At 46.3% G+C, this 14,980-nt stretch overlaps 1 pseudogene across 1 annotated transcript; it reads right to left on the reverse strand.

Moving 5' to 3' along the window:
• Nucleotides 1–10,800: 10,800 nt before the first annotated feature.
• On the reverse strand, nt 10,801–14,366 carry LOC307096529 (melanoma antigen preferentially expressed in tumors-like; annotated as a pseudogene). The gene is made up of 4 exons: nt 14,170–14,366; nt 13,164–13,778; nt 11,672–11,868; nt 10,801–10,984 (listed from the first exon to the last, which is right to left on the reverse strand). The product of its transcript is annotated as a melanoma antigen preferentially expressed in tumors-like (transcript).
• Between the last annotated feature and the right edge of the window lie 614 nt (nt 14,367–14,980).

The raw sequence follows: 14,980 nt of genomic DNA on the forward strand, positions 1-14,980 counted from the left end.
TGCACATTGAAAGGAAGTTAATTAGAAGAAATATTTTACTATTGCTATTTGCCCTTTATAATAGAAATGTCAACAAAATTCATGATTGACAGTGACAGATTGAAACACACGCAGGCAATTGGCACCAGCAAGAGCTTTATATGTATCGCGCATGCACAAGTCAACTTAGCCTTATGTATATAGAGAGAACAAACTTGCTTAATTAGACCTGCTTTCTGATTTAGCTAAACTTTTCCCAGCCCAGTAAAGCACCCTGACTTCTCTTTAAGGTAATTGTCAGCAACACAGCAGTAAATATTAACACAAAACAGATTATTAATGTAAGTCATGCAGGGAGAACAAAGGGTAAAGTATCTAACTGCAGCAGTGTTTGACGATATTCTGCGCAGTGAGAATCCCTGAAGTCATTTTCAAGTTCCACCATTTCTTACTTAATTTCAGTCTGGTCAAGTTTCTAAGCTTTCTCAATCTCAGTTTTCTGGCTAATGAAGGGAAAATCGGATTCCACCAAGTCTACTATCTACCTATTTCAGGATTTCTGTGAGGATCAAATGAGATGAGTCACTGGAGAACGCTTCACAGACATTTGGTTAGTCTAAAATGTTTCCACCTGGCTATAAAGCAAGTCATGTTCCTGGGCTGAAGAAACTGCAAGGAGGCTAGTCGCTAGGAAAAGGAAGCTGGACATTGCTACTTGATGCCATTACCCAAACGGACACTTAGTATATTAGCCTTTTACATATATAGATTGTCAGAAGATAATACATTCCAGAGTAATATTTTACAGCACATACAACCATTAGCCCAAATGGAGTCTTAGAATAAATGTAAACATTGTTGTGGAAAGAGGAAATAAAGTGTTGTTTTGAATTTTTTTTTCCCTTAAAATATTGCTCTTGCAAAAACCGGTTTGGCTCAGTGCATAGAGCGTCGGACTGCGGACTCAAGGGTCCCAGGTTCGATTCCAGTCAAGGGCATGTACCTTGGCTGCGGGCACATCCCCAGTAGAGGGTGTGCAAGAGGCAGCTGATCGATGTTTCTCTCTCAGCGATGTTTCTAACTCTCTATCCCTCTCTCTTCCTCTCTGTAAAAAAAAAATCAATAAAATATATTAAAAAAATATTGCTCTCCATTGTGATATCCTCACGTTACTGTTTTTCATTTACAGGACCTCTGTCATGTGGTAGAGAGAATTATGCAGGTGCTTCGTGCAAAGAGCCAATCCCTTCCAGGAGAAATTACCATATGCCTCCTATGGTAATGATGATTGCACTACTAGTTATAGGTAACGGGCAACAAAATATAGTTCACCTAATGTATACTAGACACATTTGTTGAGGTGAAAATCATCCATCATCACACTAAATATTTACCATTGACCAAGTAAATAGCATACAGTGTATTCAGAGTCCTATGCCACCACCACATCTGTGTAGGTCCAAAACATCTTAATCACCCCTAAATAAAAGCTCTGCATGTAAAGCAGTCACTACCATTCTCTTCCCGGATCCAGCTTCTATCAAACATCAAACAGTATACTGTCTGTATTGATGTGCCTGTTTTCCACAGAAACTAGTATTGGAATGAAACAGGACAGGACCATTTGTGTCTGGCTTGTTTCTGTTAGCATGCATGTTTCCAAGGGTCATCCATGTGGCAGTAATCAGTTCATCGCCACTTTTATAGCTGAATAAATATCCCATTGCAGCTCTAGGGGACATAGCTCATTTATCTCTTCATCTGTTGGGCTCATTTCCACAAGAGGACTTCTGAGAGCATCCCTAGACTAGCATTTCAGTAGAAGTTTCCAGTGATTTTGGGTGCATAACTTAGAGTGGAAATTCAGAATCATATAGTAATTCAGTGTTAAATGTTTGTTGAAGGAATTTCCATTGTTTTCCACAGCAGCGGCACCTTGTCACCTTTCTGTTGTTTGTGCACAGAATTCCAGTTTTTCTCAATCCCCAACAACCCCTGATATTTTCCTCTTCACACATTGTTGCCTACTTAGGAATGAAGTAGTATCTCATTTGGGTTTTGATTGGCATTTCCCTAATGACCCTTTAAGTTAATCATCTTTTCATGAGCTTGTTAGCTGTTTGTGTGTCTTCTTTGGAGAAATGTCTCTTGAACCCTTCTGTCCATTTACATTTTCCTATTTTTGTAGTCAGAGTGTGTACATGTTCTGTATCTTAGAGGGTGATTGCAAAATACTCCTGCTTTATTTCCTTAAGTTATTCCAGCAGAGATGATCCAGGTTCCCGATTCAGCAAGCGTTATGGACCACCATCTAGGGAGGGTGCACACCGTGACCATGGCCTTTCAAGTTCTCGAGATGAGCACTCCTATAGAAGACACAGGTGTTTAAAAGTGTTCCCCTCTTTCTGTCAAATTACAGCAGGAAGGTTTGGGATGTGGGGGTGAGATAAGAGATCAACCTAAGTATTTGTATGCATACATATAAGCATAACCAATGGATGAAAGACACTAAGTGGTGAGGGCATGTATGGTAGTGGCGGGGCAATGGGAAGATATGTACACATGTAATAATTTAATCAATAAAAAATTTTAAAAAAATTAAAAAGTTAAAAAAAATAAAAGTGTTTCCCTCTTTTATCCAATAGCTCACTGCAGCTGTTAACTTCGACACAGTTAATTCCATGTTTTTTTCATGGTGGTCTTCATGGCTGTGGGAGCAGTCCTGGTAGAGATTATTCAGAATGTCGAACTGGAGGCTCTAATGGACGTTTATATGAGAGCTATGGTTAGTGTCCAGATATACTGTGTGTAAGTGACAGGATTGGATTTTATAGGCTGCCTTGTGTTACTCTAAGTTTACTTCCATTTGCCAAAGGGAGTACTATATGCATTATGGGTGTTGTATTATCTTGGAGATGTTGTATTCTTTTCTTAGTAGCTCATTTGGAACAGTATATGCTTTCAGGGATGAGGGATCACACTCTTTTATCTTCCTTATTAAAGAAACAAAATTCTACACTTGCTTTTTTTTTGTTCCTCACCTGAGTATATTTTCTCCAATGACCTTGGCAGAGTGGGATAGAGGGAGTGGGGATGAGAGAGATCTACATTAATGTGAGAGAGATACTTTGATAGTTTCCTCATGCACAATCCTCAACCAGGTCTAGGAAGGGACCCTGCAACCCATGGGCATGCCCTTGACCTAAAAACAAGGGATCCTCAGGGACAAGGCTGGTACTCTTCCCACTTATGCATACCAGTCAGGGGGTATTTTACCATCTTTAAATCAGAAGGAGCAGTTGACAGCGTGAAGCATAGGGAAAATACAATGGTTAGAATTTCAGCCTGTTTTCAGAAAAATGTGCATTCATATTTATTCATAATCAATTAATTAAGCCATTATTGGGAAAGAGAACCAAGATGGCGGCAAAGTTAAACAAATGAACTGTGCCACGCACAGCAATTTCAAAAATACAACTAGAGGACAGAGCGTCTGCCACCCAGAACCACAGGAGAGCTGGACGAATGGTGGATTTACAACTAAGAGGGAAGAGGAAAGAGCAAACGAGGAGGGGCTGAGGTGCGGAGGCGCGTGGGTCGGGCTGGTGCCGGTGAAGGGACACGCGGCTTTTTTTCCAACCCTAAGGAAGATAAGCTCCCCATCACTCTGAAATCCAGTTTCTGGGGATGCGCGGGAGACCCAGACACCAACAGGGAGAAGCTGGACTCTCGGCCATCATGTCGGAAAGTGAGAGTGACTTTCTTGCAGAGGTGCACCCAGCAATAAGTGTTTACTCCACTGGAGCACAGGACGCGGGGACTTGGAAACACGGAAAGGCAGAAAAGGCAGAAAAGGCAGACTTGTAGCCATTGCTGTTGGCCACGCCCTAGCTTAGTGAAGCCCTGAGACCCCGCCCTTCCGTGAGACCCCGCCCCGCACATTCTACAAACCCGCCCAGGCTCCAAACAGCATCTTTTGCATATAAATGGCCTGCCCTGTGGCAGCTTAACCAAATAAACTGCAGTTCCAGTCAGACTGCTCCAAAACCACTCAAGCAGGAGGAGAAAATTGCAGTTTTTGCTGTAACTCCTGCTGAGTGGCCTCAGACAGTAGTTGTCCTGCACCCCATTGGAGACCCAGAAACGAGGGCATCTAGTGCTCGGTGTGAGACGACACCAGATTTCAACCACTCGCATAATGGACACATTCAAGAGGCAGACTCAGTGAGCGCCAAAGCCCTACTGAAACAAGTCCCGTCCCATAAACGTGTCTCCTTCACAGAAATTCTTCCTTTATAGATACAGCAGGTCCTCACAGCCCATTGGCCTGGAAGAAAATTCCTCCCAGTGTCACCAACAACAATCAAGACTTCACTACACAAAGGAGGACCATGATGGAGGCATAGGGCAGACTCCTAATTGTTGCCTACCACAACAATTTTGAAACTACAATAGGAAAACAGAGCAGACACCATCCAGAACCACTGGAAGGCTGGCTGAGCAGATGCTCTACAACTAGAATAAAAGAGAGGGGTACGCGGGATGATGCTGATGCCGGTGAGCCAAAGATCACACTTTAAGAACTACGGCTCTGGCGACACAAGGGCGGCCTGGAACGTGCTCGGCGCAGTTTCCCTGGAGGTCTCCGGCTGAGGGGAGGGCTCCACTCGCTGCTGAGCACGAACAGACGAGCCCCTGGGAGACATGGGGTGGAAGACCCCACGCTTGCTGATCTCCGAGTTCTTCGAGAATTTCAGCACCCCGGAAGTGGCCAGGTGCGCATGCCCGGCGACCAGCCACCGCTGCAGACCCGAGCGCTGATGCAGCCACCCAAGACCAGCTCGCCACCGTGCACCAGGCGCACTGGAGCTTCGCCGAGCCCACTGCCCAGCGAGTTCTGCGGCAGATGCCCTGGAGATTTGAGAAAATGGCTGGAGGAATTGCTGAGAAGTAAGTGACCAATGAGAGTAGGGATCGGGAAGATGAGGCCCTGCTGGGTCCTGGATCCAGGAGCGCTCGCCCGGCGACTGGTCACCGCTGCAGACCCGAGTGCCGCCCGCCGCAACGACCTCGGGCCAGCCCGCCGCCATGCACCGGATGCACAGGAGCTTCACCAAGCCCGCCGCCCTGCGAGTTCCACGGCAGCCGCCCAGGAGCTTTGAGAAAATGGCCGAAGGAATTGCTGAGAGGGAATTGACCAGCAGGAATTGGGATCAAGAAGATGAAGCCCCGCTGGGTCCCAGGTCTGGGTGAGGCCGCGGGCCCCTGGGTCCGGGCGAGGCTGGGACCCGGGTCAGGGTTAGGCTGAGTCCAGGGAATGAGTGAAGCTGCGCGCCCCTGGGTCCGGGCAAGGCCACATGCCCCTGGTTCCTGGTGAGGCCATGCGCCCCTGGGTCTGGGTGAGGCTGGGTCCCGGTCCGGGCGAGGCTGCGCGCCCCTGGGCCCAGGTGAGGCCACATGACCCTTGGCTGTGTGAGGCCTCACGCCCCTGGGTCTGGGTAAGGCTGGGTCCCGGGCCCAGGTGAGGACGCACGCCCCCGGAACCAGGTGAGGCCGCGCGCCCCTGGGTCCAGGCGAGACCAAACCAGAGGGAGTCAGACCTGAATTATCACCATTTGTCCACCATTCAGAGCTGAAAAGTCAGTGCCAACATGTACACATAAGGAACTGATGGACATTGAAATTGGGTCTCAAAAGAACCGTTGGTCCAGAAAGAAACTCACTACAGACATCACTGAGTCACACCTGTCAGCATAACTATTATTGCTCGTATCACATTCGGTTCTTATAAGTATATTTCTAGTAACACATGATCTCACTCATCTAGGGGAAATGATGAACAACATAGACTGATGAACAAGAACAGACCCAGAAACAAGTAGGTATCGATCGGACTGTCAGGCCTCAGAGGGAGGGTAGGGGAAGGTGGAGGAAGGGGGGAGAGATCAACCAAGGGACTTGTGTGCATGCATACGAGTCTAACCAATGGTTAAGGACAACAGGGGGGTGGGAGCATCCGTGGGGAGGGGTGTGGGATGGGAATGGGGGGATGAGGACAAATATGTGACACCTTTATCAATAAAGAAATTAAAAAAATATATATTACCATAAAATAAATGAACAAGTAACCCGAAAGGTAGAATAAACTATAGGTTTATTCATAGGTATAACTGAGTTCTAGTAGTTCCTGATACATAGTTTATCCTCAATAAATTTTTGCCAAACAAATGAATGCAAAAAATAATAAATAAATTAAGGCATTATTCTTCAGCTGTATTTTAAATACATGTAAGCTACCTTGCTTACATCAGCATTATTGACATTTTTTCAGCACAGGAAGATAAACTTATAGGTTTTCCTAATATTTAAGACTTTACTAGGGTAATGTCATACTGATGTAAAATTATTCAATAAGAGGTTCAAGTATTGTTATTTTTTCACTGGTTTGACAGGAGGCTCAGGTGGAACACCTCCAGCACGAAGTTCCCTTCTGACTTATGGCGGAAGCAGTTGCTGAGATGATTATTATAGCCACAGAGGAGATGTTTATGACGGGGGGCATGACAATTATTGCAGCAGAAGATGGAACACCTCTGTAAGGGGTCCCAAGCCTGGTGCTGGCAGAGATCATAAGATTCACCATCTACACAAGAGAGAGTGAATCATGTTGTACAGTAGATTACCTAATCGGGCTCCTCTGGGAGAGTCAGGAGGGAAGCCCCTGTGACAGACGAAGTAGACTCTGAAATTTAAAATGATGCTAAGTTATGGACGACATTTAATTTGTAAAGAAATTGTCTTCTGTTATTTAAGAACTAGAGGCCCAATGCATGAAATTCATGCAAGAGTAGGCCTTCCTTCCCCCAGCTGCTGGCACTGGCTTCCCTCCAGCACCCGGGACCCGGGCTTCCCTCGCAGCCCTGGCTTCATCCGGAAGGTTGTCCGGTCTAATTAGCATATTACGCTTTTATTATTATAGATGACTAAAAGAAAATGGTGAGTTTGGGGAAGAGGCAAGAATTGCAGGGCCCTTTATGAAATCCCTGCCTAGGATGCAAAGTTTGAATTATTCAGGGTTATTTCATAAGTGTTGACTTAAATTGCAATATACTTTAACTGTTTAATATGAAGGTCTGCATTGTTAAAAATTTCAGAATAAAGTTTTCCACCAAATGGGATTTCTTGTCTGATTGTACTACAAACAGAAATGTGTATGGAGATTTGCATTCTTGACTCTAAATCTCCCAATGTGTCTTTGGCCATAAGTGCATACCAGATTTTGAGTGAACTGCATACAAAATGAAGCAGTGTGCTATTTCTTTATGGCATGCTGCCCTATTTTTCAGTAAGGCAGGGTAAACAACTTACATATTTTCTTTGGAAAACCTAAATTGAAAAAAGGATTGAGGAATCTCCAACAAGGCTGCACGGCAATTGTTTGCCTGCTTCCTATGGCATTTTGTATGTCCTCAACCTTTAAGAAATAGGTTAAGTAGGAGGAAAAATTGCATACAGAATGATATAAATGTTTGAAGAAGTCTAAATGTAAGCATCCTTTTGCTTATTGAAATGACATCAGCACCTTGCTGACGTGAGAATAATAAAATTGAAAAACATATTGTCACTTAAACCGAAACAGTTAGCTTTCCTGACTATACCTCTGAATGTAATGAACTAAAGTGCCCCTAGGTAGTGATATGTATTTTACTGTAGAACTACTCATGCTCTATCTCTTCAACTATTTGACATTTAATGTTCCATAAAGGCTATGCTCTCCTAAACATCAAGTTACCTTGAAGCCTCAGTATTTTATCAGTGAATGTAAAAAAACAACAACATCATGATGGGAAAGGTTTTTAAAAACTCACCTCTTGGCCTGTTGAGTATAGAGTTATCAACAAGCCTTCCAACATGAATTTTAAAAATTACCACAAAAATGTGCGGTTTCTTAAAATTATTTTTATTAGAATAGTGTATGTGAAATTCATTGAAAAATTTGGAAGCTGGAACCTCAGTTGTTTAAGGACTTTAAAGTCTAGCATGTCAGATTGGGGGGCAGTGAGGGAATAAGCCCTATTCGGTTTGGCTCAGTGAGCCCCTTTTTCATTGCCACCTGGTATGCTGCTGGATTGGTGAAACACTTAACAAAGCCACTTGGACGTCACATTTACTCAACAGAATTTTACCAATGTAGGTTTCAATTGATAACGTATTTTGGTACAGAGAAATACAAGAAGGAAAACAATACAAAACTTCCCAGTATAGAATAGAACACATTATACACAATCCTCTTGGCAAGTGGACTAGAAAAGAAGATTAAGGAGAAGAAAGAAGAGCATAAAAATTCTGACCATGACAAAAGGCTCCTTCTTGTATTTCTTAAACAGATATTGTGGATATCAAACTAAGCTATTTACATACTTTTAAATACATTTATTTTTACTGATTTCAGAGAGGAAGGAAAGAGAACTGCCAATGGTGAGAGAGAATCATGGATTGGCTGCCTCCTCCAAGACACTTACTGGCTTGGAGCCCATAACCCGGGCATGTCCAGGACTGGGAATTGCACCGTAACCTCCTGGTTCACAGGTCAAAACTCAACCCCTGAGCCAACCAGGCCAGGCTTTGGCTCTTCTCTATTCATAGTATTCCTTTTGACATCTGTTTCCCCCAGTTTTCCTAAATCCAACCTGCCTGACTGCTGTGCAGATGGGTGGACTCTGGATACATTCAATTGTAAGAAATCTACTATGTGTGCCTTACTCTCCCCGCTTGCTTTCTGATGGCCCGGAGACCCCCATCCACAGGGCCTTCATGTACAGGATCCCTGTGCACCACCAGTCACCAACTACCCAGGGCCCTTGTATACCCATCTTCACAGATGATGTCTCAATCTAAACATGCACTTTCTAAGCCTCATTGCCTTGGTACTGTGCATTTTGAATATTTTGATGGAAAAGTCCATATTCCAATAAAGAATTTTGCTGGATTTCTCAGTTGTGGTCCCCAGAACAAATGAAGTGTCTAGTGCAGGACACCTTGTTGAGAGACAACATGCAGCAATGAGTTTTCTTTTGTTTTGTGTTGTTTTAATGAGGTAGGCTTTAAAATTTATTCTTTAGAGAGAGATGAATGGAGAGATACAGACAGACAGAGAAGCATTCATGTGAGCCAGAAATATTAATGGTTGTCTGGGGACCAGACCTGCCACCTGGACATGTTCCCTGACCATGAATCAAACAGGTGACCTTTGTGATGCACAGGACAATGCCTAGCCACACTGGCCAGGGTGCAGTGATTTTCACTTTTCTTCCTTAACTTGCATCTGGTAGCTAATAATTACTATTAATGCTAATAACAGTAGGCAATTCCATAGCAGGACATGTGGACAAGGGCTTTACATAAGTTAGACACCCAGATGAATCTCACCACAACTTAATGGGACACAGTCTCTATGTGTGGTGAGGAACCAACACCCAGATCGTGCGATATTTAGCCCATGCCCTTCCTCCCCCATAACCTGCCCATTTTTATACTTTCCCTCAAATTTCAGAGGTTCTGATTCCCATTATGGACACTATTCCCTGTCAAGCGGGAATGGGATGACAAGATGCAATTCAGAGAGAGAAAGAGAGTGTCTGATATAAGAGAGAAGCATTTTCTGATCCTTGATCTCTGATCCTCTTTCTTGGGGTTTGGGGGGCTCACTGTCTGTTATAGATATTACAGCATTTTCTCTCTCCACAAGAAGTAGCAGAGTGTGCGTGGCTGGTGCAGGTCAGTAGACCTATGATCCAAGAGGACGTAGTTCAATTCCAAGTTGGGGCAGGCTCCTGAGTTTAGGCCTGGATCCCAGGGGCGTGGGGGCATACAGGAGACTGCCAACCAATGATTTTGTCTCATTATTGAGGCTTCTATCCATCTCTCCCTCTCCCTTTCTCTGAAATTAATAATAAATGTACTTAAGAAATGGTAATATATGCTCCCAAGCTGATGGTCCCAAACTAGAAAGGGGGGAGGAAGAGAAAATAAAGTAACGGCAATAAAAAGAAAGAAGGGCCAGGTGCTGTGTGTGGCAAGCTAGGAAGCTGCTTACACCCAGCAGAGAGCAGCAAGCACGTGAGGGTCTGGCACTGAATGAGAGGCAGTAGAAGGAGAAAAAGCATGACCGAATCCCTCATCTACAGGGAGACTAGAAGAACAAATGGAGCCCTGCCCCTGGGCCTGGGTGTGTGGCCTTCTTCCCAGGTGTTCCTCTGGCAGGCCACTCAGTGAGCCAAATGAGACAGCCCTGGGCCTGAATGCAGTGGCATGTGGGCAGGGAGCCTGTTTCTTACTGGGCAGCTGACTGTCCCTTGATTATGGGATCCAATCGCACAGTATGACATCACCCTTTCACTTGGTTGTATTGCCCCTCAGGGTGGTCCTCCATACCCCCAACTCCCCAGAGTGACCTTCACCGGTGTCCACCTAAGTTCTCTCCCGGAACTGGCTTGGGGTTGGCCACTCTTCAGACCCAAAACCCAGTGACTGTCACTGGCTCAGAGTTGGTTTACCACCTCCTTGATTGATGGGAAGGAGGGTCATGTGGGGAGAGTCTTCTCACATTATGATCTAGCCTCCACAAAGGGTTTCATATTCTTAGTACAGGACACGGATACTAAGCAAAGGTTTATGCCAGCTTAATATTGTGCTGAAAGGAATGTAACTGTTTTTACTGGCCACAAGTATTGGACTGCAAGCAGGGACTGGATCCAACGGGATGGCAGGTATAGATCTGTGAGTTCAGGCCTCTGACTAGCTGGCAGGATGATGTCCCTTTCAGTACTGGGGTCTGACTTGTGCACAGGGAAGCTCTACCATGGAGCGGCCAAAGGCCAGTGATGTAGGCTCCCAGTGGGGAGGAGTGTTTGAGTCCATGGCTGCTAGAAGTTGTAGTTCAGTGATGATCACGGGAAGCCACTTGTTACAGTCCCTGTGGATGCACCTTCTGTGGGCATAACCACTGAAGAGTAACAGAGGTAAGGTAGGAGGTACTGGTGCCCCAGAAAGAACCACCAAACCAGAATAGATAAATGGTGATGTGATCTACTGGAGCCAAACTCACCCAGCCTAGTGTCTGTGTATCACAGATGCTCATGCCCCCTTATTTAACCAGTAACTGCAGATGGGAGAATCAGGTTAACATGTCATAGAGGTCACCAGATTGTTAACATTCTGTTCCCTTTATTACTGACATTTATTCACATCCATTCAAGCAAAGGTAATCCCCGCATCTACCTCCCAAGCCGGAATCCCTCCCCTCTAGAGATTCAGGTGCATATCTCTAACTCCTTAGGACCCATCTCCCCAAAGAATTCATCTGTCCCCCTGTCAGCATTTCCCCACAACACTGAGTAGTTGTCTGAAACTGGCTGCTGGGATCCTTTAAGTGTCCATGTGCCTAGGGTAAAGCCTATGAGACGTGTACCCAGCTAGACAGAAATGTATCAGGGTCACAGAATGGGGTTTGTGTTATAGAAAGTTCTACAGCCACTGTGAGGACAGGGGTAAGCACAGAAAAAGACCATGCTGGGCTGCTAGAGCATATGCTTCAGCTAGGCATGCACCTGAGCAATTCGGCCCAGGTGGACGGTGCTGCTCATTTCCTCGTAACTCTCTGCGGAGGGGGGGGGGGGGGGGGGCTGGGTACAACACAAAATTCAGCTTGCTCAGCACGATGGTGTGGTGAAGCAGGTCCTCCAGGATCGTCATGGAGATGGCATTTTCACAGAAGCTTAGGGACATGAGCTGAGAGCAGTGGCTCAGGGCAGGCAGGAGGTCCATAAACTTGGGGTCCATGATCGCACACTCATCCATGTCCAGGTCCTGCAGGGTGGGGGAGGCTCTCTAAAACAGAAATAGGAGGAGCCCAGAACTGAGGTTGGTCAGGTTGAGCCTCCTGAAATTCAGGACTTTTAGCTGGCTGACATTCAGGTGCTGGGAGAGATGTCTCACTCAAGTCACATTCTAAAAGCAGGCATTTAGTGATGGACAGAGTCTCCAAAAATTTCTTCAGGCAGCTGGGAGACATAGAGCAGTTAGGTGAGGGGGATGGACCTGGGGGGCAGAGCGTGGTGAGACGAGCCAGGCCTTAAGGCAAAGAGGTCCATTTCACCAAAGCCTAAAGTTTTCCAGATAATGATCAAACCCAGGATTTTGCCCAGTGAAAAGTGTCATTCAAGTCAGTGCAAATTTGAGTGGAATCCTTTCTCCATCTCTTATCTGCTCTGAGATGGATTCAACTGGATGAAACCTCACACACTCCATTTTTTTCATCTTTCACCAGGAGTACATCATACACCCCCATCCTCATACACACAGGTGTTGTGAACATGAATGATGGGAGGTAAAGGTGGGAGGAGCACAGAAAAGAGCCTGGCCCAATGTCTCAAGCAGGGGTCAACCAGTGAATTTTAATATTGGAGACATGACCCGAAATGCCTTCAATTTGGGCTCCCTTCCAGCCACAGCTTCGACTCCTGCCATCCTCATCTCTTAGCCCATGAGGCTACTGGCATAGTTGCCAAAAGAGCAAATCTGGACAAGGTCGAGCAACATCCAGCGGTGGCTGCCATCCTGCAGGAACTTAGATTACTGCATAGTCTACAAACTACCTGTCCCTTTTCATGATTCCTCCCTCCAGAATCCTGCATTTACCAGGCATTCCCTTAGCAGGAGCCTTTGGCAAGCCTTGGCAGATGGTGATTCGAGGCAGGTTTGGATTGAAAGGCTGCCATCACCAAATTGCTAAGTGTGGACCTTAACTCCTGAAACCTCACCTCTGATGGGCTTTACTCTCCTCACTGCCATCCTCACTTGGTTCCATTGCATAATCTTCCCTTAGACACCACTTAGAAGCTTCCCAAGCTACCATCACTGCCCGAAGCCCCCATTACTTCCATTCCTAGCAAGGTGTCTCTTTAATAGCATCTTTCTTACTTCATACATCCTACCTTAGTCTGGGGGTGGGTGGGTGTTTCCTGACAACATGCAAGGGGACAGAGCAGTGAACAAGACATTGACTGTGTGGACCATCTAGTGTCTCAGGCTCTCTAGCACTGCTGCTGGACAGCACATAGGAGGTCCCGTCACTGTGGAATGAAATGAGAAGTGGCTCACACTGGTCTGCAGAGAAACCTCACCAAACTTCTCCTGAGGTTCTGGTCTAGGCGGCCTTTGAGGAAGGAGACAATATCCAAATAGAGCTCCTGGAGGTAGAACTGGCTGAGGAACTGAGAGGTGACCAGGATAACACACTGCTCCTCCCGTTCCAAGGTGGTGTGAGAAGATGTAAAGACGTGGGAGAGGAGGAACCGACGCAGATTGACCTTCAGGCCCAGGTAAGGAGCGAACTTCCTCAGAGTGGACAGCTTCCAGGTACAATTTACCTCCAAATCCTGGACAGAGTCGAGCTGCACCATATCCAGGATGTTAATGTTTTGCTTCGACACTGCATAAATTGTGAGCTTCTTACAGCAAAGGTGCAGCAAACCTCTCCTCTCACTGACTTTCTTAATAAGGTAGCTGAGGGACTCATCAAGGATACCTTTCTTAAGGCAAAAGTCTACTTACACCTCCATGGGGGCCAAGAGTGGATTTGGTCCTGCCCTTAAGCTGTCCACTTTCCCCCTCTTCCTCATTGATGTGGGACCTCAGGCTCCAGCAGTGAGCACACATCTGCTCTGGTTCCAGCCCACATGATCCAGAAATCCTGATGAGCTCCCTTCTGTAAATTCAGCATCTGCATTTTCCACCTCCTGTGGAGAAAACAGGAAATAGACTGGGGTGCATTAAGATAACAGGGAATGAGACCCTGACCATGAGTCTGGGAATCTGGGCACCTAGGCCAGACACCCAAAGTGCCTGTTCCTCCATACCCCAGGAATTAGTTGTTCCTTGCACTACTGGGATCCCTCCTTGTCCCCATTTCTGGTACCTTTGGGTGCCACCAGGATGGGTGGGCTCATGTCCCTTCGGTCACCCTCTACATCTTCATCAGCCCTATATATCTGCAGCCTTTTCCCAGAATGACGCCAGCAGTGGCTCCAAGTCCTCCCTGAGCTCTCCCTTTGGCCCTGTATGCTCCCATATCCCTACTAAAACTGCTCAGATCCCCAGGGCCCAACCAGGCTACTGAATCCACCTCACCTGGGTCGAGTCTCCTGGGCAAGCAGGGCATGGAGCCCATCGAACACAGTCTGAACGATATCATGGTAAGGCTGCCGATGGTTCATCAGAGCCCCCAGAGGGAGGCAGGGGAAGGGCCAATCCTGCACCATGGCCTTCAGGACTTCGCTGTGCTTCCCTGCCAAGGCTGCTGTGAACCAAGGTGGGAAGAGTTCCATAGGCAGTCACTCCACAGCATCAAATCTAAGGCTTCATCCCTCAGCAGGCTCTGGCATGCCAGTTCAGGAAGTCTGCGTGGAGCCTGGCTGTTCATCCTGATGAAGTGGCTCTTAAAGACATCCTGGGAAATGGCCGGAGCAAGGCATCTTCTCAGGCTGAGCATGAGCAACCTGGTCCTTCTCCCTTCAGAGGAACCAGCTGATGGCAAAAGGCACTTCTCTGACAACAACTGGAGCATCCCAATGAACCCCAATCCCATTTTCTGCTTAGGGGCTACAAAGGCACTCAGCCCTGCCTCTCCTTGACTGGTGGCAAGACAAGCACCTTGCCAGACACCAAGGAATGGTGAGATGACCACTGGACCCCTCCCACATCTACGCACTGCCTACCTGTAATTATGCTGTGCAATGAGAACTGGAAACCAGAGAAATGGTCCCCCCCCCCTTTAAGAAAACCTTTCTGATTATCACTGAAGGACTGAGAGCACCTGGAGTAGGCAGCAGTGCCTGGCCAAGCATCACCTCTTGCTAAGCTCCAACCAATAAAATAGATGGGGAAGATTAAGGAACACCCACACAATGCTTACCTTCTGGAATTGGAGACATTGTAAATT

Source organism: Cnephaeus nilssonii, assembly GCF_951640355.1.
Source record: "Cnephaeus nilssonii genome assembly, chromosome: Y".
Lineage (NCBI taxonomy): Eukaryota > Metazoa > Chordata > Mammalia > Chiroptera > Vespertilionidae > Cnephaeus > Cnephaeus nilssonii.